A 24,150-nucleotide genomic window follows, 5' to 3' on the forward strand; every position below is an offset into this window, starting at 1 on the left:
AATGTCTCTGCTGAGCTAAACTGGGACAGTCAAGTTACTCCAGGTGCAGAGGTGATGCTGTCGCATCTCTGCATGACCCTGTGTGCTGCGTTCGCCTCCTTCTTGTCAGGCAGCACACCTGGAAAACACACACACACCAAACACAAGGAGGTATATGCCGCTTCATAGAATCATAGAGTTGGAAGGGACCCTGAGGATCATCTAGTCCTACCCCCTGCAATACAGCTGTCCCTTACGGGGATTAAACCTGCCACCTTGGCAATATCAGCACCATGCTCTAAGCAGCTGAGCTGTGTGGAGAGTCACCTGGGAACTACTCTCCACTCCTCTGCTGCTTGCTTTCCAGTAGACTGCACCTGAATGGGGAGGTTCGCTGTTAAGAGGTTGTGCACAGCAATTGCCAGCAAGGCTATTGCAAGACTGGACTGAAAAAGAGTTCTGAAGCTAGCTGATGGAATAAACTTGAAGGCTTGTCTTGCAGGATTATATCAAAGGTCCTGTGGGAGTGAGTTCCATAGGTCAACTCTGTGCTGCATGGACATTATTTTATCTGTCCTGAATCTTCCAACTTTCAGCTTCATGGGATGCCCAGAGGTTGCGGCATTATGAGAGATGGGGGAGAACTTTCCTCTTTCCACTTCTTCCACACAATGCAGTTATCTAATTTTTCAGCATGTCGCCTTGCCGTTTCTCTGAACTCAAAAGCTTCCAAAGGCAACAAACCGCAGTTTGCAGACCCCTCTGCTGGAAGGAGCACAAAGCAATGTCCACAGAGTTCTCCTGCCCCTTTTTATCCTCGCAACAACCCTGTGAGGTAGGCTAGGCTGAGAGAGAACGAAGAACACCTGTCCCTCACCTGGGCACAGATATTCCCCCTCTCCCAGAACCCTCCTGGATTCCCTCGCCGCTTGTGTAGCAATATCCGCACAAAACTACAATTCCCGGCACCCTTGGAACTACAGTTCCTGGGATCCTTCACGGGGAAAGCCGTGCACTGGAGGCAGTTCCACCAAACGGTGTGGCCCTCTCCTTTTCTCTCTCATGAACCCTCCTGCACCCCCTCTTGTCTTAATCTCAGGGTCGTGGGTTCAAGCTCCACATTGGGCCAAAGATTCCTCCATTGCAGGGGGTTGGTCTAGAATAGATGACCCTCGGGGATCCCTCCCAACTCCACAATTTGACGTTCCTGTGAAAATCCACACTGAAACAATGGTGAACTTTCACAAGAACTTTAGAAGTTGCAAATGTAGGATTTGCCCATCCATGCTTTGTTTATTATTAAATTTTGGTTCAGCCGCTTAGAATTGCAGAGTTGGAAGGTTCCCCAGGGGTCATCTAGTCCACCCCCCCCCCTTAGCACAGGCCAACTCTACGATTCTCCTGCCTGAACCCCCATTTCCCTCCACCCCCCAGAGCGACGTCTGGAGGTTTTCTGGGGGGGGGGACGACACCCACACCTCCCCTTTACGGCAGACCCCCTTGCAGCGGAAACAATGGCCTGTGTTTGCTGGGAAGGAGAGAAAGAGTCGTCAAAAGAGTGTCTCGCTTGAAAGACTGAATGGAGGCCAGCCTGAGGAGGGGGGGGTGCAGCCCCCTCGCCTATTGGAGGCCTGAACAGCTGTGAAAGGGGCTCGTCCAATTTTCCCACGCTCGGGCGAATGGCCCCGCCAGGGTCACACCCCCCCCCCAACGCTAATATATACACAACCCGCGTCCTCCATTTGGAGGGGCGTTTGTTTAGTGCACAGAGACAGCCCTGACACTAATTTCACCGTCAATTTGCTTAAAAAAAACCACACCTCGCCGTCCGTCCCCCCCCCCCCCACTGCCCCACCGCCCTTTGTTGCTGCGGGGATAAAAGATGGGGGGGGAGGCAGGGGGAACACCCCCCCGCCCCCACCAAAACCATACTGAAAAACAGGGAGAAACAAAAAAGGTGTCTCGGTGGCCCAGAAATAAAACTCGGCCGTGGACTCTCACAGAGACACACCAAAGCCCTCTTTCGGCGTCTGGCTCGGTTGCCGCCAAGGTCAAGATGAAAGTTCGCGCAGAGGGATATTGGGGAAGGGGGCTGGAGGTTTCCGAAGGGCCATATGGCGGTGGGGTCAGGATGCAGTGAAGGTACCGAACCTGGAAAATTTGCTCCCTCCAGTCTAGAGCATATTGGGTGGGATGGCAGTCAATGGATCGAGGCTGGATCCCAAGGAGTGCTGTTTCTGGGGGACAGGGGGCAGGCAGGTGGGGCGACCTAAAGGACCAGGTGCGCAGCCTGGGGTTCATTTTGGACTCACCACTGCCTACCAGCTCCATCTGAGACCCTCACTGTCTCACCAGAGTGGTCCGTGCCCTGGTTATCTCCCGCTTGGAATACTGCAATGCGCTCTACGTGGGGCTACCTTTGAAGGTGACTCAGAAACTACAACTAATCCAGAATGTGGCAGCTAGACTGGGAACTGGGACCATATAACTCCAGTCTTAAAGGATCTTCACTGGCTCCCAGTACGTTTCTGAGCTGGTGCTGACCTTTAAAGCCCTAAAAAGCCTCGGCCTCGAAACCTGAAGGAGCGTCTCCACCCCCATCATCCAGCAATGGGATCCAGCACTGAGGGTCTTCTGGTGGTTCCCTCACTGCAAGAAGTGAGTTAGAGGGAACCAGGCAGAGGGCCTTCTTGGTGGTGGCACCCACCCTGTGGAATGCCCTCTCATCAGATTTCAAGGAGATAAACAACTATATGACTTTTAGAAGATATCTGACGGCAGCCCTGTATGGGGAAGGTTTCAGTGTTTGGTGTTTTACTGTGCTTAATGTGTTTACTTTGTTGGAAGCTGCCCAGAGTGGCAACCCAGTCAGATGGGTGCATATAATAAAGTATTATTATTATTATTATTATTATTATTATTATTATTATTATTTTTACCCAGTGTACAGAAGGAGCCTGTGCATTGAAAAGAATCAAGAATGTCTCTCTTGGCCCCAATCCCTGGAGATTCAATGCCAGCTGAGAGTAGACTGCTTTCGGTCTCCGAGGAGATTGGGCTCAGTTCTTCGCTGGTGCACGAACAAGAAACAGTAAGAACAAATTAAAACACAATAAGATTTGCCCACGTGTTTTTGAGCCTGTTGCTGCAGGCATGAGGACTAGAGCCTTTTTAAAAAAGAAAGTAATCTCTTATAAGAAAAAAATGGGGTTGGCTTTTACAACCCAAGGGATGGCAGTGCACCCTAAGTCCGTTATCATTCTGAGAAGAATGAGCAGAGACAGGAATGAGTTGAGGAAAGCAAGGAGGATCGGTTCCTGTTGTAGCGGCACTCTCCCCCCACCCCCCACTTTGTAAGGAGGTGAGGGGACCCAGAACAAAAGTGTGCAAGAACTTTATTTAGAAGTTGTCCAACTCCTTAGCCAAAGTCCACCCCAAAGCATCGTACAGAAAGAGGCAGGCCACAACAGAAATTTGAGAGTGTGGCTTGTCTCCTGTCCATCAAGATACTGTACAGAATGTGGCAATGCCACGACTGCATAGCATCCTAGAATTGTGGTGTTGGACGGGACCCCAATGGATCATCTAGCCCAACCCATGGCAATGCAAGACTGACCTCTGACCCTCAGTTCTGAATGTGAAGCCAGGGGACCTGGAAATCTGATCTCAATAGGAAGCTGAGCCAGGCAGGGGACTCTCCCAGTCCTTACCAGGAGGTGCCCTCAGGGATTGAACCTGCATGTGAAACAGGGGCTCTGCCAGGACAGGACTACATGCCTGGCATTTGGTGGTAGACTGCCCCTGAACATGGAAGCTCTACTTAGCTCTTTAGCATTCAATGCCTCGCTCCATCCTCTGAGAAGCAATCTGTTTCCTTGGGAAAACCCAGCTTGGCTGCTGCACAGAATCATAGAACTGTAGAGTTGGAAGGGATCCCAGGGTCATCTAGTCCAACCCACTGCAATGCAGGAATCAACCGTCTCTCAATCTCCGTATTTTCTGCACTGACTGGCAGAGACTCGCCAGGGTTTCAGACAGGGAGGTTCCCCCGGTCCTGCTGGGGATTTCAACCCAGGCTTGATGCTGCACAGCTGCGATAATCCCTGAAAAGAGGAAAGCTAACTGCTAGGCCTCATGGTTCTGAATGAGTTGCTCGTCTCAATAAAAGCTACATGAAATAATGCGCACAGCCAAAATGATTTAAAATAGCCCAACGTCATTCTAGTACACATCGTTTAGTATTGCATACATGGATGGAAAATAACAAGGCTTCTGCTTGTTCATTTCTAGGGCATGTGCAGAGTGCCCGTCCTGAAGCCCATAACTACAACCATGTTAATTAAGGCTTCTGATTTTTGGGTGGTGGTGTGGAAGAATGTTCATTTCACAGTTTGGTACAAAGCCCCTGAGGAGCTTTGGTTCACAACACCCAGTAGCCAGCATGACCAATGGTCAGGGACAATGGAAGCAGAATCAAGCAAGATGCAGAGAGCCACAGGTGCTTCTCAGCCTGGACAGTCTTCAGCTCCCAATGGTCCAACTCTGGGTAAAGCGACTTCCTGAACTCCTGTTTAAACCGGAGTCATGAGGAGCAGCATCTTGCTTTATTTTAAAGGGAAGAACCATCGCAGGGAAAAGAAAAGAAAACACCCAAGTTGAGATGGAAGCTTCTTATGTCCGGATTTGGTATACGGCAGCCAATTACGTCCCTGTCTTCCAAAGGGAGCCTGTCTAGCAATTGCAAAATTGTCATCATCAGGACATCTCAGAAGAAATAACCAGGAGCAGAAGCTCCACTCCCATCAAGACGCAGTAGCAGCCACATCACTTTAAGGAGAAAGATTAGGGACATTCTCCCAAGACAAGACAGGCCTATGGACCTGCTGTTAAGTCAGGATATTAAGGGAACATCCACACACAGGCATAGTCTACCTCAAAGCAGCAGCTCCCTGGGGATAAATGCCACAAGAGGCCTCGCTGCCCTGTGGCCCTGATTGCATGGGCTTCTCGGTAGTGGCACCCTCCCTGTGGAACACCCTCCCACCAGATGTCAAAGAGAATAACAACTACCAGACTTTTAGAAGACATCTGAAGGCAGCCCTGTTTAGGGAAGCTTTTAATGTTTGATGTATTACAGTATTTTAATTTTTTTTTTGGAAGCCGCCCAGAGTGGCTGGGGAAGCCCAGCCAGATGGGCGGGGTATAAATAATAAATTACTATTATTATTATTATTATTATTATTATTATTATTATTATTATTATTATTATTATTATTCCCCTCGAGGGCTGGCCGCTGCTGAAACCAAGACGAGTCCATGATTTGATGCAGCCAAGATGGCTACGTTGAGCCTCCAGTTTCAGAGGCAGTCCATCACTCTCTTTTATCCCCCTTCCCCTCCAGGTCTCATTATCATTCCTGTTCCCTGCAGGGTCTTTCTCTCCACTCACTCTGTTAACATCCCACTCTGCTAAAAAGAAAAGTTATCTTTCTTTCTCCAGATTGTAGGCTCCTGGAGGCAGAGGACCGCTGTTCCTCTGTACTGCAATATGAAATGTTGTTGCTTTAATCAAGGGCGTCGTGAGATCAGAAAACTTTATCCATTGCATGCTTTTTATAGAAAAAAAGGTAAATATAAATTAAATAGTAACTGCTTTCTTTCACTCCCTGCAGGTAGAAACTTTGCATATAAAGGTGAGGAAATATATCAGCACATGATTCTATGATTCTGTTCTAGGAGATCTGGTGTTATATGAGAGAGGGAGAAAATATTTTCTTTATCCTCTTTCTCCCTGCCACTCATAATTTTATACAGCTCAGTCATTTCTCATCTGAAACATGCCTTCCCCCTAATTTAATAGCCCCAGACATTGCCACTTTTTTTTCTCATCGGGGAGTTGCTGCAGCTCCTCAAGGACTGCCAGTAATGACCTCTAAATCAGGCAGCTTTAAAATGGAATGACACAAAATCACAGAATAGTTTGAGCTTGCTGTTTCTTCCTCCCAGCTCTTCCTCCTTTCCTCGTGTGCCATGTCCTTTTAAGCTGCAAGCCTGATATTTTCGCAAAAGAAATTACGCTGGTAGTTTCAGAACCAACAGAAGGAAGGACTTCCTCACACAGTGCAAAGTAAAAACACAGAATTTGCTCCCACAAGATTTAGTGACGGCCACCGACTGTAGAGGACAGTTATTATGATGACAATTTTATATTAGACTGTCTGTCAGTTTGCTTTTTCTTATGTTTTCCTTATGTTTTTATCATTGATGTTCTGTAATGTGTTTTTAATGTTGTACACTGCCCTGGGATCTTCTGATCAAGGATGGTATATAAATTGGAATAATAATAATAGGTGAGACCAATTCACAGATGCCTACAAGTTGTGGTGTTATATGAATGCATGAGGAAATCTTCTCTCAATCCACTTTCTCCATTCCACACACCATTTTATACCCTCCCTTAAACTAGCCTTTTCTCCAAACTTAAGAAAGCCCCCAAACTTTGCAAGCTTCCCTCATTGGGGAGTCGCTCCGTCCCCTTGATCATTTTTCTACTTTTTTGTGGGGGTCCCTTTTCCTGCACCTAAATTTATTCTAAGGATAATGAATTCCCCCTCTCTCGCCCAACACCATTCATGCTTATACAAGCCTTTCTCTGTTTAGGCTGCGCCCCCCCCCCCCCGCCTGCCTTCGAAGACTTTTTCCTGAAAGTGCCCCACTTCGCAAACCGGGAGACTGTTTAGCCCCTGAACAAAGAAGTTTAAAAAAGAACTTGGACTGGCAGATCTGAACTCGACTCTCAATATCCGCCCAAGCCAGGCAAGCCCATTCAGTGACTGGTGGAGTCAAAACTGAACAGAAATGGCCTCCGATCCAGCTGCCTCATCTTGGCACCGGGAGAGCGGGCACGGGCGGCCCTCCATTGTGGCACGGAGGAAGCTGGTGACAAAGCAAGCCTCCAAAGGACATAGGAAAATGGACCCAGCAAAATGCCAAATGACCCCCCCACTGCCTTTTCAAGTGCCAACTGAGCTATTTCCGAGTCCTTGGCAGACTCATCCCTCTCATTGGGGTCATCCCTCACTGCAGTGTGCCAAGAACATAGCAACAAAAGAGAGGCTTCCGCAAAATGTTGGGCCCTCCTGCCGGCCAGCCAGCCCCTGCCCTCTGGCAGGCTACTCCACTGCATCCCCCGCCCTCTCTGTTTTCTGTTACTTCTCCTCCACCCCAGTCAGCCAGTACTCCTTCTGCGCAGGGAAAGCTCAGGTCAGGCCCATTGCCACTCACTCCGGAACAGGGCAAATATTCCTTCCTTCCTGGGGTTGGACTGGATGACCCCTGGGGTCTTTCCAGCTCCACAATTCTATCATTCTATGAAATGCAGGGGGGAAGATAGATAGACAGAGAGCAGAACCTCCAAGTGCCCCAATTTTCCAGGGATAGTCCCGGAATTACAGAAGCCATCCTGGTTTCTGATTTGATCCCGGAATTTCCCGGTTTCCCTTTTCCTCCATTTAAAAGAAAACAATTAAGAGTGGTTTGTGTGTAGGTGCAGAAACAGAGTCCAGTTTCTACAGAAAATGAAATCCCTGTGCCAAATGAAGGAAACGGTGAAGCTGACATACGAAGCCTTTCTTATATTTTTGGAAGAAAATGTCACCAATCCATTTAAAATTCTTTACAGTGGTACCTTGGCACTCAAACAACTTGGAACCCAAACACTGCAAACCTGGAAGTAAGTGTTCTGTTTTGGGAACATTTTTCGGAAGCCGAACGTGCTCCGTTTTGAGTGTTACGCTTCCATTTTGAGTTTTACACTGAGGTCTGTCTGTTTATACTATTTATTTTGCATCTTTGTTTTTGCGGCTTGTTTTGTTTTGTTTTGTTTTTGTGACTGTGTGGAACCCAGTTCAGCTACTGATTGTATGACTGCAGTACATTGTTTATTGCTTTCATTTTACAGATCAATGGTCTTGTTAGATAGTAAAATTCATGTTAAATGGCTGTTTTGGGGGTTGTTTTTAAAAGTCTGGAATGGATTAATCCATTTTGCATTACTTTCTATAGGAAAGTGCTCCTTGGTTCTGGAACGCTTTGGTTTTGGAACAGACTTCCGAAACGGATTAAGTTTGAGAACCAAGGTACCACTGTAATTGCAATGCTTCCGCAGTCAGCCATATCTTAGGAAATGTGGGGAGTGTTGATTCCTTTAATGCAAATGGAGCCTTGCCCTGTCTACTCAGAAGTAAGCCCCATTGTATTCAGCAGAGCTTACTCCCAGGTAACTTGTTCAAGACTGGGCTGCTTTACACTGCGATCCTAAGCATTTTCGCTCAGAACTAAGTCCCACTGAGTTTAATAGGATTTTCTGTCTAGCGTGTTCCCGATCATTCTCAGTTTCTTCTTCTTCTTCTTCTATTATTATTATTATTATTATTATTATTATTATTATTATTATTATTATATACTGTTTTTTCCCCTGACAGGGACTCAAGGCGGCTCAAATCCTATATCCTATTTCCTGCCATTTATCTATGGAAGGTGTTGCACACAATCTCTTCCTTCGCACATTTTTCCTTCACAACAACCCTGTGAGGCAGGTTCCGCGGAGAGGTTGGAGTTGGCTCAAGGTGACCAATGCTGATGTGCCCACGAGGTCTACATGTGCAGGAGAAGCTTCCTGATGTAGAATAGGGTGTCCCATCTGAGAAATGTTGGAGGGTAGGAGAAAGATAGATAGATAGATAGATAGATAGATAGATAGATAGATAGATAGATAGATAGATGATAGATGATAGATGATAGATGATAGATGATAGATGATAGATGATAGATAGATAGATAGATAGATAGATAGATAGATGATAGATGATAGATGATAGATAGATATAGATAGATAGATAGATAGATGATGATAGATAGATAGATGATAGATAGATAGATAGATAGATAGATAGATAGATAGATAGATAGACAGAGATATCTCAAGACTGGTGGGTGCATAAAAATACAGTAATCTATACAGTGGTACCTCGGTTTTTGAACGTTTCGGAAGTCAAATGTTTCGGTTTTCAAATGCCAAAACCCCGGAAGTAAATGCTTCTGTTTTTGAGCATGCCTCGGAAGTAAAGGGCTTCTGCTGAGGTGTTTTTTTTAAAAAAATTCTCTATTGAATATGCAGACCGCCCTTCGCACATTGGTTTTCAAACATTTCAGAACTCAGACGGTCTTCCAGAACAGATTACGTTCCAAAACTGAGGTACCACTGTATATATAAAAAGTTGAATCTTGATTTTAAAATATAAACCTGTTAACACTACAGTATGTAACACAATAGTTTTTTTTAAAAAAATATACCGTATATATAAACATAGTGATAAAAAGCTAACCATTAGAAAATGGATTTTATACACAACCTGCTTTTTTAAAAAATGTTTTGTATGTAATTGCAATTAGGGTTTTTCTGTTCTTAAAATTGTTTTTACACATAATGCAGTTTTTAAAATATTTTGTGTGTGTGAAATTATTGAACAGGAGTGCAGTCATTATGATTCTTAAATGAAATAAACGAACAAGGAAATCTCCTCTTGTTTTTCTTACTATAGTCCTGCTCAGAGGTGGCCCATTGGAAACTTGGGTCCGGTAACTTTAACGTGTCTACCTTGAGTAGAACTTTGTTGGATACATGCAGTGATGTGCCTCCCCCTCCCCACACACTGCAACTATGACTAGGACTTGGGAGAAACCCGAGTTCGAATCTGCCACTCAGCCACCAATCTCACTGGGGGACCTTGGGGGCAGTCACTATATCTCTCAGCTTAACTTACCTCACAAGGTTGTTGGTGGGAGAGGATGGAAAGGGCCAAGGAGCTCTGGGAGAGTGCCTGCTCTGCATGCAGGAGGTCTTGGGTTCGAATCTCTTGCAGCATCTCCAGGCAAGACTGGGAGAGTGGCCTGTCTGAAATCATGGAGTGCTGCTGCCAGCCAGTGTGGGCAACACCAAACAGCATGTGCCAGCTTCCAATGTTCCTAAGGATAGCTAAATAATTGAGGGGATCCATGGTCTGGAAATTAAAGCACAGTGGACAGGAAGTTTTTTTTGAGAGAGCGGACTATTATAAGAAGAAAAGGGAAAACATCTAGTGAATGTCAACTATTAGATTTTCATACACGCAGAATGAAGGAAAGGAACTTAACTTAGAAATGATAATTATTATCATGGACTGATAATTTGTTGATTAACCTCACTTACAGATATTGCAAATGTTAAAATATTGTACATGCAGGAATTGGAAAGTAGATAGCTAATGGCTAAGGATAAGTTTAAAAACACAAAAAAACCTATTGTAATATAAGGTTAATTGTAAGGAATGGAATGTGAATTAGAAATAACTAGGGAAATAATGCAGCAACAAGAGAGAACTTTGGAAGCATCAAGAACGGAATGCAGGAAATTTTGGGGGGGAAATTCGTATTAAATTTGTTTGAATGATTTGGTAAATATTTGGAAAATAAAAATAAAAATGATCTGGCAAAAAAAGAGGGATAACTAAGTAAATCCCACTAGCAGGACTGGCATTCAAAGATAGACTCTACTTGGACATGGAGTTTCCACCAAGCTAACATATGAGTCATAAGGCCGTCAGAATTGTCCTGCTGGCTCAGTCCAGCATCCTGTTCTCCTGGGGGCTGGCCAAGGGCCCCAATCCTAAAAGCAAGGCATGAGCGACACCCTCCTCTCCTGTGGTTTCCAGCAACTGCTATTCACAGATCCTCCAAGTGTCTCCATTTTCCAGGGACAGTCCTGGATTTACAGGTTTCTGATTTGATCCCAGAATGTCCCACTTTTCCTTAGGACGTCCCTATTTTCATCCAAGAAATGTGGGAGGGTCTGGAGTTATGCAACCCCTGAGGCAAGGAGATAAGTAACGAGACAACCTTTAGAAGATATCGGAAGGCAGCCCTGGATGGGGAGGTTTATAATGTTTAATGTTTTATTATGTTTTTATACATGTTTGAAGGGTGTTGGTTATATGTGTTGGAAGCTGCCCAGAGTGGCTGGGGCAACCCAGTCAGATGGGTGGGGTAAGACGGGGAGCATATTCACCCAGTGCTTTACCAGTTGCACTGGCTCCCAGTGGAGTACAGGGTCAGGTTCAAGGTGCTGGTCTCGACCTTTAAAGCCCTTTGTGGCTTAGGATCCTCGTATTTACAGGACCGCCTCTCCTGGTCTGCCCCCCAATGGACCTTAAGGTCCATGAATAACCATAGTTTAGAGGTCCCGGGCCCCAAGGAAGTCAGACTATCCTCCACCAGGACCAGGGCCTTCTCAGTGGTGGCTCCGACCTGGTGGAATTCTCTGTCCCCTGAGACCAGGGCCCTGCAGGATTTAACCTCCTTCTGCCAGGCCTGTAAGACAGAGCTATTCCACCTGGCCTTTAATTTGAATTCAGCCTGATCTTCTATTTCCCTTCCCTTCCCTCCCTCCACTTTTATGAAGATTACCCGCTCTGGGATCCCACAGCTAATTCTCCCCTGGGCTCCTCGCTGGCCCAAATAGGACCAATTCAGCCAGCTAGCCAAGGGGATTATCTAACTGGTTTTTGAATTTTATTGTTATTCATGTTTTTATACTGTATTTTATGCTGCTTTTATAATTATGGTAAGTGTTTTAAATTTGTTGTTAGCTGCACTGAGCCCGGTTTTTGAACTGCGAAGTGCGGGGTAATAATAATAATAATAATAATAATAATAATAATAATAATGGCCATTGATAGCCCTCTCCTCCGTGTGTGTGTGTGTGTGTGTGTGTGTGTATGTGTTGACACTATAGTTGACCTTTTAAAAATATAAATCTAGGGCCAGATGATTTAGCAGAGTGAGGTGAGGCCATGGAGGCTGAGGGAAGAGAGAGATGGCCCAACTAGCTGTTTTCTATTCTCCGTGAACTACGCAGATCATAAAACAGCCTCTCTCCCCACAATTCAGACTCCAGACAGATCCATTGTGTTGCCTCCTCTCCGATGGGCAGGTGGTCTTCTCGCTGTCAGGATTTGCAGAGAGTGGGTCCCGGGGGTTTGTGTGTGTTGGGTCTAGATCAGAGCAGCTGGAACGAAGTGTGTCTGTGGATAACGTTTTTATTCAAAAGGTCACAGGGCCTTGGAATAAAATTTGGGAATCAACACTCTTAAAACCCACTTCGTAGGGGGAAACGCCTTGACATTACTACACAGATGGCTTCACACAGCTTTGCAAACCCTGGAGGTTCTTTAGGAGAGGTTGGGTACGATCTAGTGGAGATTCTTGCATTGCATAGGGTTAGACTAGTAGACCTTGAGGACCCCTTCCAACCCCACAATTGTATGGTGCTATGATTCCACAGTTGACGCCATACATTTGATGCATAGTCAACATGCACTTAAAGGCCATGACATACCCCAAAGCAACTACAGGGGGTTGGACTAGACAACCCTCAGGGTCACTTCCAACTCTAGTGAAAGAGGCTTTTAATTTGCAAAACAAACAAACAAACAAACAAACAAACAAACAAACAAACAATTCTCATTTTACAGATCAGCCTGGAAGATTTTTCCTTTTCAGTTTGGGGTTGCTTTTTACAATTGACTGTTGTTCCCTTCCCTGGAATAGTTTCTGATGCTAGGATACGGAGAAGGTCTGTAATCTCCAGAAAATTAATGGCATTTGGAAGACGAGACCTTAAAGTGGAGCCTATTTTAAGATGTTCTTTCTGACTCATTGGCTTGCGCCTCTGTGGGGGTGGGGGGAAGAGTTCTCCCTCCCACCTTCTGCCACCTGCCACAAACCAGGAAATTGTTATTTAACTACCTTTGCAGAAAGTCCCCAGGAAGATGTTGCCCAAGTAAAATGGCGAAGCTGTATGAGGGTTGGAGGAAGCTGTCAAATTGTTGGGGCAACACAGATATTTAAAGGTGGGGAATCATTTTTGGTCTGAGGGATGCACTCAGCATATGAACAGGGAGGTCAAAGTCGCTGGAGCACTAAAAGTCATTTGTTACCTTTGAACACTACGCTGGTTTCTACAAACACAGAGGGCAGCCCTCTCCACCCCCTCCAGGCGAGTGAGAGGCATGATCTGAAACTAAGGACACATTCCTGCCTTGCAGGGGGTTGGGCTAGATGACCCTCAGGGTCCCTTCCAACTCTACAATTCCATGATTCTACGATTCTATGAAAAATAATAGCGGTAATAATAAATTATTAGTTTTGTAATCAGGGCACTGAGTATGCTTTGATTCTGTAGTAGTTTAAAAGGAAAGAAAAGCTTCATTGTTTCAAAAGAAAGAAAGTTCTAGCTCTCAGTTTTTAAGAAGAAAGGCTTGAAAGTGTCTGGGCCAAGCCAAATGATACCTTGCAGCCAGGGAGAGCGAGATTTTGAAGCCTGGCATAAGCTCTCCTTGGTGATCCATCCCATAACTGGAATCCTAGAAATGTAGAAATGCAAGGCACCCCAAAGGTCATCCAGTCCAACCCCCTGCAGGAATAATTAGCAGTAATCTGGATAAATTAGGCACCTAAAAAAACAAATCTTCTGCAATTCTATGGTTATTATTTCTGCTGCTGCTGCTGGCATCCATCTCTCTTGGGAGACAACAGAGGAGTGTGTCCTGGGCCAGAAGTCGGCTTCACCTGCTGAGCAGCAGCCTGAAGGAGCAGAAGGTGAGGTGACTCCACCTGTTGCTCATCAGCCTTCTTGCTCCTGATGTGAACCAGCTGACTCCAGCTTTCTCAAGCAGAATTTCCAGCCTCAGTCAGTTACTGGAAACAAAAGTTTGTTGTTTCTGGCCAGACTTTGCTGCTTCTTGTGACCTTGGGCCCTCGGCTTTCTTGACCCCCAGATCGCCTGACTACGTGAACTGAGATACTCCTGACCTTAGGGCTGGACCTTGCATTCGGACTCTGCCACAGCTGGCAGCACAGGACTGCAAGAGAGTGCACCTTTGGGGCTGAGGTCGAGCTGTTGGAAGGTTGCAGTGCTTGCTGTGGCTGTAGAGACCGACGCAGGAGAGACATGTTTTGTTGCAGCCGGGGCAGAGGACTGAAGACTGAACCATAGAATCCCAAACTGTAGAGCTGGAAGGGACCCCGAGGGTCATTCAGTCCACCCCTCCCCGGCAACGCAGGAACCTCAACTAAAGCATCCATGACAGATGGGACCTGGGACCTTCTACATGCCAAGCAAGTGCTCTACCACTGACCTGTAGCCCAGCTGCACTGTAGACTGCTGTCATGATCAACTGCTTTTCCAGGTAAACACACACACACATAATTTCACAGAATTGCAGCCTTGGGAGTGGGGAAGGGGTGGGGCAGAGGAATGACTAATGCAACTGAGATGGCTCAGGCAGTAGAGCAGGACACTTAATCTCAGGGGGGGGGGCCTCTCTCCTTTTCATGAACTCTCCCGCACCCCCTTTTCTCTTAATCTCAGGGTCATGGGTTCAAGCCCCACACTGGGCAAAAGATTCCTGTATTGCAGGGGGTTGGGCTAGATGACCCTCAGGACCCCTTCCAACCCTGCTTCCACTGTCTCGCCAGATTGGTGCATGGCCTGGTTATCTCCCGCTTGGACTACTGCCATGCGCTCTACATGGGGCTGCCTTTGAATGTGACTCGGAAACTACAACTATTCCAGAATGAGGCAGTCAGACTGGTGGCTGGGAGCAGCTGCTGGTACCATATAACACTTGTCCTAAAAGATCTGCATTGGCTCCCAGTATGTTTCTGAGCACAATTCAAAGTGTTGATGCTGACCTTGAAAGCCCTAAACTGCCTTGGCCCTGAAACCTGAAGAAGCGTCTCCACCCGCACCATCCAGGTCCAGGTCCGAGGGCCTTCTGGCGGTTCCCTCACTGCGAGAAGTGAGGATACAGGGAACCAGGCAGGGGGCCTTCTCAGTAGTGGCACCCGCCCTGTGGAACACTCTCCCACCAGATGTCAAGGAGATAAAAAACTACAGTTGTACCTCGGTTTAAGAACAGCCCTATTTATGAACAATTTGGTTTATGAACTCCACAAAACCGGAAGTAGTGTCCCAGTTTGCGAACTTTACCTTGGTCTAAGAATGGAATCCAAAAGTTGGAAGGGCACTGGTGGCAGGAGGCCTCATTAGGGAATGTGTACCTTGGTTTAAGGACTGTTTCGGTTTAAGAACGGACTTCCAGAATGGATTAAGTTTGTAAACCGAGGTACCACTGTATGACTTTTAGAAGATGTCTTTAGGCAGCCCTGTAAGGAAGTTTTCAATGTTTGAGGTTTTATTGTGTTTTTATATCTGTTGGAAGCCGCCCATAGTGGCTGGGCAACCCAGTTAGATGGGTGGATTTTTTAAAATTATTATTATTATTATTATTATTATTACCCTCATGGTACCTTACAGTTCTGTTATTATATTATCTAGTCCAACCCCCTGCAATGCAGGAATCTCAGCTAAAGCATCAATGATAGAAGACCATTTGAGGGACCCTGATCCGCCGTCCAAAAGCTCTTACCGCCAGGATGTTCTTCCTAATAAAATCCCACCCCTGTTGAAAGCCAGCCAGAGGCCCTCAGAGAAGCCCCATTCCCTTTTATTCATTTATATTTACCCCCAGCCTTCTAGTTCAAGTCCATCCTTCTCTTTCAGCAAGTAAGATTTTAACTGCCCGCCTAAGAGAAAACTCTCCCTGTACATCCCACAGTAATGTGAAAGGGGTCGCCTGCACCCCCAACCCCTGCAACAATTCACAGGACCCTTTGCCGGAAGATGTAGACGTGGGGAGACATTTGCAAAAGCTGGGGTGCCCCGTCGAGTAGTGGGTGGGTTTGTACATTCGGTTTTCTAGCTTTATGACATCATATATACTCATACAGCTAGATAACCAAAGAGAAAAACCAGCCCTGTTGGGTAGGCCTTGCCCAAACATCTATGTATTTAGACCAAGGGGGAGAGGGAGAAATCCGATCTAGTTCACGCTTACATTCTGAGCTACCTGATGCGTGTTTTTGGACACAAGACAGGAGCCATTTTTCGAAACTTTGCCCCTTACCTGAATTTCCCAGTGTGTCCAGAATTTCGCAACACAATGTGTCCAGAAATACATATATCCCTGGTGTAGTGGTTAGAGCATCGGGTAAGGACATGGGAGGCCAGCGTTCGAAGCCCCACTCAGCTGTGAAGCTCACTGGGTGCGACCTTGTGGGGGGGGGGCAGCCACTGCCTCTCAACCTAGTCTGCTTCGCAGGGTTGTTGTGTGAGGAGGGGGAGAGCACGCAGGCCACCTTGAACTCCTTGAAGACAAAGCTGGGCTTTAAGTGCAGTGAAACAATAACCTGAAATATGGCAAAGGCATCCAAAAATAACTCTGCCGTCCAAACTGCCGCTGGGACAGACACCCAAAGCGGCTTGCCCTCAAGGAATACCCCCTTTTACACCCCCACAAATATGTGGCTTTGGAGACCTGCCGCCTCTTGCAGACTGCTCCCACGATAACAATATATATACCCTGCCAACCCCAGTCCAGGCCCAAGCATATCCCACTGAGACCCCAGTTGCACCTGCCTCTAGAGTAACCCTGTGTGCAAAAAATCTCTCCCCTCCCAAAGTTACTGGCTCTGCAGTTGCTGAGTCACAAACCCAGGGGGAGGAAGACATGGTCTGTGCATCTTAAAGGGACCGGCCATAATTCTCCGCCTCCCCCTGCCTACGGTGCTGATAATTATTCTGATTATTTTGTTATTATCCTCAGCCTCCACTCCAGTTCGTGGAAATCTCTGGATGGTAAAAGAAAACCAAACCATTGCACAGCTTCCCAGGATTTCAACACATTTCTCTCTCTACGTGTCTGCTCTGTCCCTTTGCAAATGCTTACAACCAGCACTACCAGCAAATCGCTTCGTTTGTCCCTATTTTGATCAAACCCAAGTTCCTAATTTATTATTATTATTATTATTATTATTATTATTATTATTATTATTAGGGGGCCTTCCCCCCTCTTCACTGCCCCCGACCCCACCCTTGGGTAAATGCCACCTCTGAAATTTCATTTGCAGGTTTCCAAAACAGAGTCCCTAGAAGCAAAGAGGTCTATCCGAGGATTTTGCCCGGCGAAATCATCATCCACAACTCAATTGGATCAGTTCATCGCAAAGTGCCTAACTCAGCTTGGCTACCCAACCCAAAGCCTGGAGGTAAGAGGAGGAAGAATTTTTTATTTTATTTGAAGCAACAACAGCAACATGCGCACACAAATATTAACACAGCAATCTGTTTCGCACGCTAGCAACCGGTTCATCTTGAACAGCTGATTAAGATTTGCAGGTATGGGATACTTTCAGCCCCACAAATGCATCTTTGGCCTAATTGATGCAAGACCTCCCTAACTCTTTAAGGATCTTCCAAAGTGAGTTGTTCTCAAGTTACTTTGGGAGGAAGGATTGGACAGATGGATGGATGGATAAATATTAACAAAGCATCTAGCATAGCCTCTGCCAATGTATGAAATGGCAAAATGAATCTTGGAAGAGCCCTCCAACCAGGTCAAAAGTGTTACAAGGGTGTCCTCAATTAAATTTGTAAAAGAAGAGGATATAATATAACCTCTTCTCTCTCTCTGGACAGGGTAGCTATTTAGCTGGCCTCACCTCAGAAGGTGAACCTACAAAATTCGCAATTTCATTTCATTTTTTTTTATTAATCTAGATTTTCAAGATAGCCTACAAAAGAGAACCATAAAACAAACATAAAACAGATCAAAAACATCAGAAACAAAAGCGAATTCCCAGTTTTGAAAAATATATGGAAACCAGAAAACAGCTCCCTGTCAAAATTTGCACTTTTCTGAATTTTACAAGCCAGTTCTCCAGCCAAGTCATGCGCGTATATATACACACACACACACACACACACACACACACACACACACTTGCATAGTGTGGATAAAATGCATGATATTTGTGAAAACAAGAAATTAGCGTTTTAGGAAAGATTCAGCAATGACATTTCATGAGAACTTTTCCTCCTTAATAAAAATACAAATCACAAACTGCTGTGAAAATGTAAAGAACTAAGCTAAAGACTGGGGAAACAAGAAAGAGTGAAATGGACCGATTTGCCTATTCCTACTGGTCCTTATTAAAAAAAATTTAAAATCCTACAGCTTTAACAAAAGGCAAGTCAATTGTAGCCAATCCTACTCCGAAGTAGACCCATTGAAATTAGTGGCCATGACTCACTTAGGACAATTAAAATGGATTATTTCCTCCTGCTACTTTCTATCTGGATTTGAGGCTCTGGATTTCACCCTGTGCAAAACCTATTCCCCAAAAACGTCAGAACACTGCCCACAAGAGAGAGCCCATTTCCATTTCTGCAAAAGTTTGCTACTCACTCAGTCTCCTGCCCTGTCTCTTGCTGTCCAAAGTTGACGGTTCCGCCTAAATCGCCACGTTTTGCCATTTCTGCGTTCCCAAAGTGTGTGGTAAAGGGGGGGTGTCAAAAAGAGAGATTTTGGATGGGGAGAGAAAACTCAAAACAGACTCTCCCCCCCCCCCGCCCTGCAAAATAAAAATCCTTTCAGCATATAAGTGTCCGGCTCCTCCAGCCTCTCCGAATGTGAGGAGTCTCCTTCTCTTCTCTAAACTTGATTGATTTTTAAAAACCGGCTCGGGTTGGGGCGGGAGAAGAAGATGGGAAGGGGTTGGGCGGGGGTGAACCTCTGAGAGCGACAGCATGGGAAAAAGAGGGGTGGGGGAGCAATATGGAAATGGAGGGACAATGGCCAGACAGGGGGAGAAGACGACAGCCTTTCTATGCGGGAGAGCCAGACAGGGTCAGGGGTCGTCCTCCAAAGCCACCAGATGATGCGAATGTCATTTAGGGGTGCCTATTCAGACACAGATGAACAAGTTTGCATGAGGCTGCCTCTGAGGTAGATGTCTGGTTTAATTTTTTTTTTTATATGCAAAACCAACAACCCGCCCTGCGCTCACACAATGCCTGACCCCCCACACGCTCCCTTTCTCAAAGTCGGGTCCCAGTTAAAAGCGGGAAACGTTATTCCAAAGGGTTGGCGTCCAATGGGTGAAAAACAGCCCAGTTGGGTGGTTTATAAAGAGATGTCCTTGCTGGATCCGGCTCAAAATATCCTGCACCCTGGCTCGTGGTTTGGGGCTGAGCGTGGAAGCGGCAACCCCAGTTTGACCCTGGGAGTAGCTGGGATTCAGAGTTGGGTGTCTTGGTTGGAAAATGACAACACCGGCAACCTTTCCAGGAGCTCACGTCATGCCCAATCCTGCCCCTGCCCCGCTAGCCAAGAAACCTTAATTTAAAAGGTGGGCGCCCAATCTGTATAACCAAAGGGGCAGAAGAATGACCCAGTTTGGCTGTCAATAATTTTTGCATATATTTGTAGTATTGCTGAGCCATGTTCAAGATTCTAGTATGAACTGGCAAAATCCTGAGCAGCTTAGGTCAAGGATACCTCTGTTGCCTCCTGAACCCTTACATATCCCAGCTCTCTCAACATCACTGGCTGTTTCCTGAGTCAACGAGGCTCGTTTGACAACATCAAGGACACCAAGCCTTCACTGTCTTTGGCTTGGTCCTGCGGAACTCTCTGCCACTGGAGATTTGACGGGTGCCTTTTGTGGCAACTTTTAAATGCCTGCTGAAAACTTTTCTGCCAGGCCTACACAGGCAGTTAAGAATAGATCCTTCCACAACCGTTAACTGAGATTTGTGTGGTTATTAAAATGGTTATGTTATGGTTTTTCTTTCTGTTATGGGCTTTTTTCAGCTGGAACTTGCCGGAACTCGGTTCTGGTGCCTCTCAGGAGGGTGCCATTGCTATTCTAAGAGAACAAGGGAGGTGCTGTGGTGAGTTCAGGCACCTCTTTTTCTCGAGCAATAGACTAATTTGCCTATTTTTTTTTCTGATTGGATGATTGCTTTCATGAGCCCTGCAGGAAGACCTGTAGAATTTGACTCGTCCTTCCAGGCCAGCAACATGGGTATGAGATGCCAGATGCTGCAGGGGGTGGAAGGTCTTGACTTGAGCTGAGTTCAAATAGTGCTCTCTCTCCCCGTCTCTCCCTCCTTCTCTGTGCCATGCCTACTTCACAGGGTGGTTGTGAGGATACAATGGGGTGCAAGAGAGAACTGCCCTGAGCTTCTTAGGGAAAAGATAGGATAAAAAAACCAGTCATTTCAAACATTCACCCAAAAGGAAAGTGATGCCCAACTTGGTGATAGCAGAATAAATGATGCAAGGAGGGAACTGCAGCCCAAGATGGGGAAAGAGGTAGTAAGGGAACACCTGGAGACTTTAAATAAATTCAGATCTCCAGGGCCTGACGGGATGCATCCAATTTCAGAGCCTTTGTCTATGATCTCTGAGAAATCGTGGAGAACAGGTGAGGTTCCTACAGACTAGAGGTGGGTAAATGTTGTCCCTGTCTTCAAAAAGGAAGACCCAGGTAATTACCGACTGGTGAGCTTGACATCAATACCAGGGAAGCTCCTAGAACAGATCATTCAACAGTTGGTCTGTGAGTATTTAGAAGAGGATGCTTTGATTACTAAGACACACCAAGGTTTCTCAAAAAATAACTCATGACAGACAAACCTCGTTTCTTTTTTTCTTTTTTTATGGCATTACAAACTTGGTGGATCAGGGAAATGCTGTGGACATAGTGTATCTTGATTTCAGTAAGGCTTTTGACAAAGTCCCCCATGATATTCTCACAACCCTAATATGTGGGTTGAACGAGGTAACTGTTAGGTGGATTTGTAGCTGGTTGACTGATCAAACCCAAAGAGGACTCATTAATGGTTCCTCATCTTGGGGAAAAGTGACAAGTGAGTTCTGTCTGGGGCTCGCTGTTGTTCAATAGTCTTTATAAGTAACTTGAATGAAGGAATTGAGGAGATGCTCATCTAACATGCAGATAATACCAAACTGGGACGGGGAGCCAGCGGCACAAAAGACAGAATCAGGATTAAAAACGACCTTAACATGTTGAAGAACTGGGTTTAGGCTAGCAAAATGAATTTCAGTAGGGACCAATGTACTTAGGCAGGAAGAACCAGATGCACAAATATAGGATGGGGGACACCTGGCTTATTAGCAGTACATGTGAAAAGGATCTCTGGGTCTTGGTGGACCACAAGCTGAACATGAGTCCACAGGGTGATGCAGCAGCATAATAAGTGAATGCTGTTCTAGGCTGCATCAACAGAGCAAGGGAAGTAATGGTCCTACTCTATTCTGCCTTGGTCACACCACACTGGAAAACTGTGTCCAGTTCTGGGCACCACAATTTAAGAAGGATATTGATGGGCTGGAAGGTGTGCAGAGGAGGAAGGCCAAGATGATCAAGGATCTGGAAACCAAGCCTGATGAGGAACAGTTGAAGGAGCCAGATATGTTTAGCCTGGAAAAGAGGAGACTGAGAGGAGATAGGATAGTCATCTTCCAGCATCTCAAGGACTGTCACATAGAAGAAGGAACAAGCTTGTTTTTTTCCTGCTCTGGAAGGTAGGACTCGAAGCAGCGGCTTCAAGTGACAAGAAAGGAGATTCTGACTCAACATCAGGAAGACCTTTCTGAGAACTGTTCAACAGTGGAACAGTCTCCCTCAGGAGGTTGTGGCCTCTCCTTCCTAGTAGGTTTTTAAGCAGAGGTTGGGTGGGATGCTTGAGTTGAGATTCCTGCATTGCAGGGGGTTGGACTTGATGACCCCCAGGGTCCTTTCCAGCTCTACAATTGATTTTATGATTCTACTAATCTTTCTCAAAACTAAAAAGTCCCACACCTCCTTGATCATTTGGGTGGTTCTTTTCTAACTCCATAATATCCTTTGAGGTGAGGCAACCTAGAAGTCCTAACTTAGCCAGCTGGAAAAACAACAACCCACGCTATGATCTAAAACTTAAAGTTTGCGTGTTCAGTTCAGACTTGAGGTGGGAAGGCCAACTGAGCACATCAGGGCAGGATCCTGCTGGGTATTGGGACCAAAATGAGACTGGGAAACAAAGGAAGCAAATGGGATCCCCAAGAGATAGAGATGGCGGTGGAAGAACAGCCTTGTCCGTGGTGCTGAAATATCCCCCCTACTTTCTGCCAACATCTTTTTGTTACTTCTAAATTTCAAAAGTTTACAAAATAATATTGCTGCCATATACACATCCAACTCAACTTCAACTTCCCCTCCATGGTTTCCCCTGTAGTTTCTAAAGTTGCTGCATATTATAAATATTCTATACATTATCTTTTCCACACTGCACTCCAGCACTTCAGCTGCTGTTCTTCATTCTTCATTCAAATCCTGTGTTTACAATGATTCTTTAAATATTCAATAAAAGGTTTCCACTCCTCCTTAGAGTCTACCTCTTCTTGATCTTCAGTTTACATAGTTACGTTTGCCAATTTGGCAAGGCTTTCTGCCAAAATCTCAGGGTTAGTCCCATTACCAGTCCTACTCATAGAATCGTGGAGTTGGAAGGGACCCTGAGGATCATCCAGTCCACCCCCTGCAATGCAGGAATAGGCAGCTGCCCCATGCAGGGATCACACCTGCAACTTTGGCGCTCCCAGCACCACGGTCTAACCAATGGAGCTATCCAGGCTGACAGTAGATCCATTGAAAGAGAATGGGCTCAAGAAACTTAAGCCTAAACCTAAGTTCTGTGCAGTCTTCCTAGCCATATAGATTTTTTAAAAAAACCACACCCTATAATAAGGGGATGTTTCTAGAATGCAACTGTTATTTAAATTTGCTCCACACATCCCTGCATGAGGAAAGCTAGCATGGAATGGGGAGACTGTCATAGCATAGTCTGAGCAGACTGGCTGAAATTCACTGAGATGACTAGTGGAAGTCTCTTTAATTTCAAATAGATAACGATTTACCTCTGAGTGCCTTTATGAGCTTTTCCAGAGTCACCTGCTTTGAGGGCTCCTTGATAGTTTGTGCCCTGCAGCAGTGAGTTCCTGCAGTGATCAAAGTGTGCACCATGTCATGCAGACTCTAGCCCTGGAAATTTTATTTTTATTTGCTTTCTTTAACATCGATACCACACCTTCCTTCTGTCACAGAAATTCAAGTAGGCAGGCATGTGGTTTTCAAGCTCTGTGTATCTCCCATGCAGGACCTGACCAGCCCCAGGCCTGCTTAGCTTCAGCAAAGAGGTGCTCCTGTAAAACCATTTCTTCAGGATATTGTCTATGCCATGGGTAGGCAAACTAAGGCCCAGGGGCCGGATCTGGCCCAACCGCCTTCTAAATCCGGCCCATGGACGGTCTGGGAATCAGCATGTTTTTACATGAGTAGAATGTGTCCTTTTATTTAAAATGCATCTCTGGGTTATTTGTGGGGCAAAGGAATTCGATCATTTCCCCTCCCCAAAATATAGTCCGACCCCCCCCCCCACATGGTCTGAGGGACAGTGGACTGCCCCCCTGCTGAAAAAGTTTGCTGACCCCTAGTCTATGCTCTGGTAACCTAGCGGTTAGATTGCTGCAATGTGTTATACATAGGACTCCCTCTGAAGAAGGTTTGGAAACTTCAGCCAGTGCAGAATTCAGCGGCCAGGTTGCTCACCGGAGCAAGAAGGTTTGAACATACAGTATTGCACAGATCCTGGTCCGACTGCACTGGCTACCACTTAGTTTCCGAGCCCAATTCAAAGTGCTGGTTTTGACCTATAAAGCCTTAAATGGCTCAGGACCACAATACCTCAAGGACCCGTGGCCTCTTTCCATATGAACCCACCCGGACCCTGAAGCCCTTCTTGGTGTGTCTTCTCCATGTGAGGTCTGGAGGGCGGCAACACAAGAACAGGCCTTTTCTGCAGTGGCTCCCTGTCTGGGGAACGCTCTCCCCATGCTCTCTCAGGTTTAGGTGCCAGGCAAAATGTTCCTCTCTAACCAGCCTGGGGCTGACTGACATCTGATGCCCTTTTAATATGTGTTGCTGAAGGCATCGTAGGAGATGATATTAATAGACAGGATTGTAAGTTGTTTTTATATGCAATGACGGCAGCAAAAATATTATTGGCACAAAAATGGAAGCAAGAAGAATTACCGACGAAAGAAGAATGGTGGATGAAATTGATGGACTATGCAGAATTGGACAAATTAACAGGAAGGATTCGAA

General features: G+C 45.9%; 1 long non-coding RNA gene across 2 annotated transcripts in view; it reads right to left on the bottom strand.

Moving 5' to 3' along the window:
- The window catches only part of LOC114588416 (uncharacterized), a 54,553-nt gene that overhangs the window by 19,874 nt on the left and 10,529 nt on the right, over nt 1-24,150 (bottom strand). Inside the window, exon 1 of one of the 2 annotated variants that reach the window (XR_003704463.2) lies at nt 18,384-18,943. The exons of the other annotated variant lie outside the window; for it this stretch is intronic. This is a non-coding gene — a long non-coding RNA (uncharacterized LOC114588416). Of the gene's footprint in view, nt 1-18,383; nt 18,944-24,150 lie in introns of those variants that run through there. 2 annotated transcript variants of the gene reach the window in all.

Source organism: Podarcis muralis, chromosome 18 (assembly GCF_964188315.1).
Source record: "Podarcis muralis chromosome 18, rPodMur119.hap1.1, whole genome shotgun sequence".
Classification (NCBI taxonomy): domain Eukaryota; kingdom Metazoa; phylum Chordata; class Lepidosauria; order Squamata; family Lacertidae; genus Podarcis; species Podarcis muralis.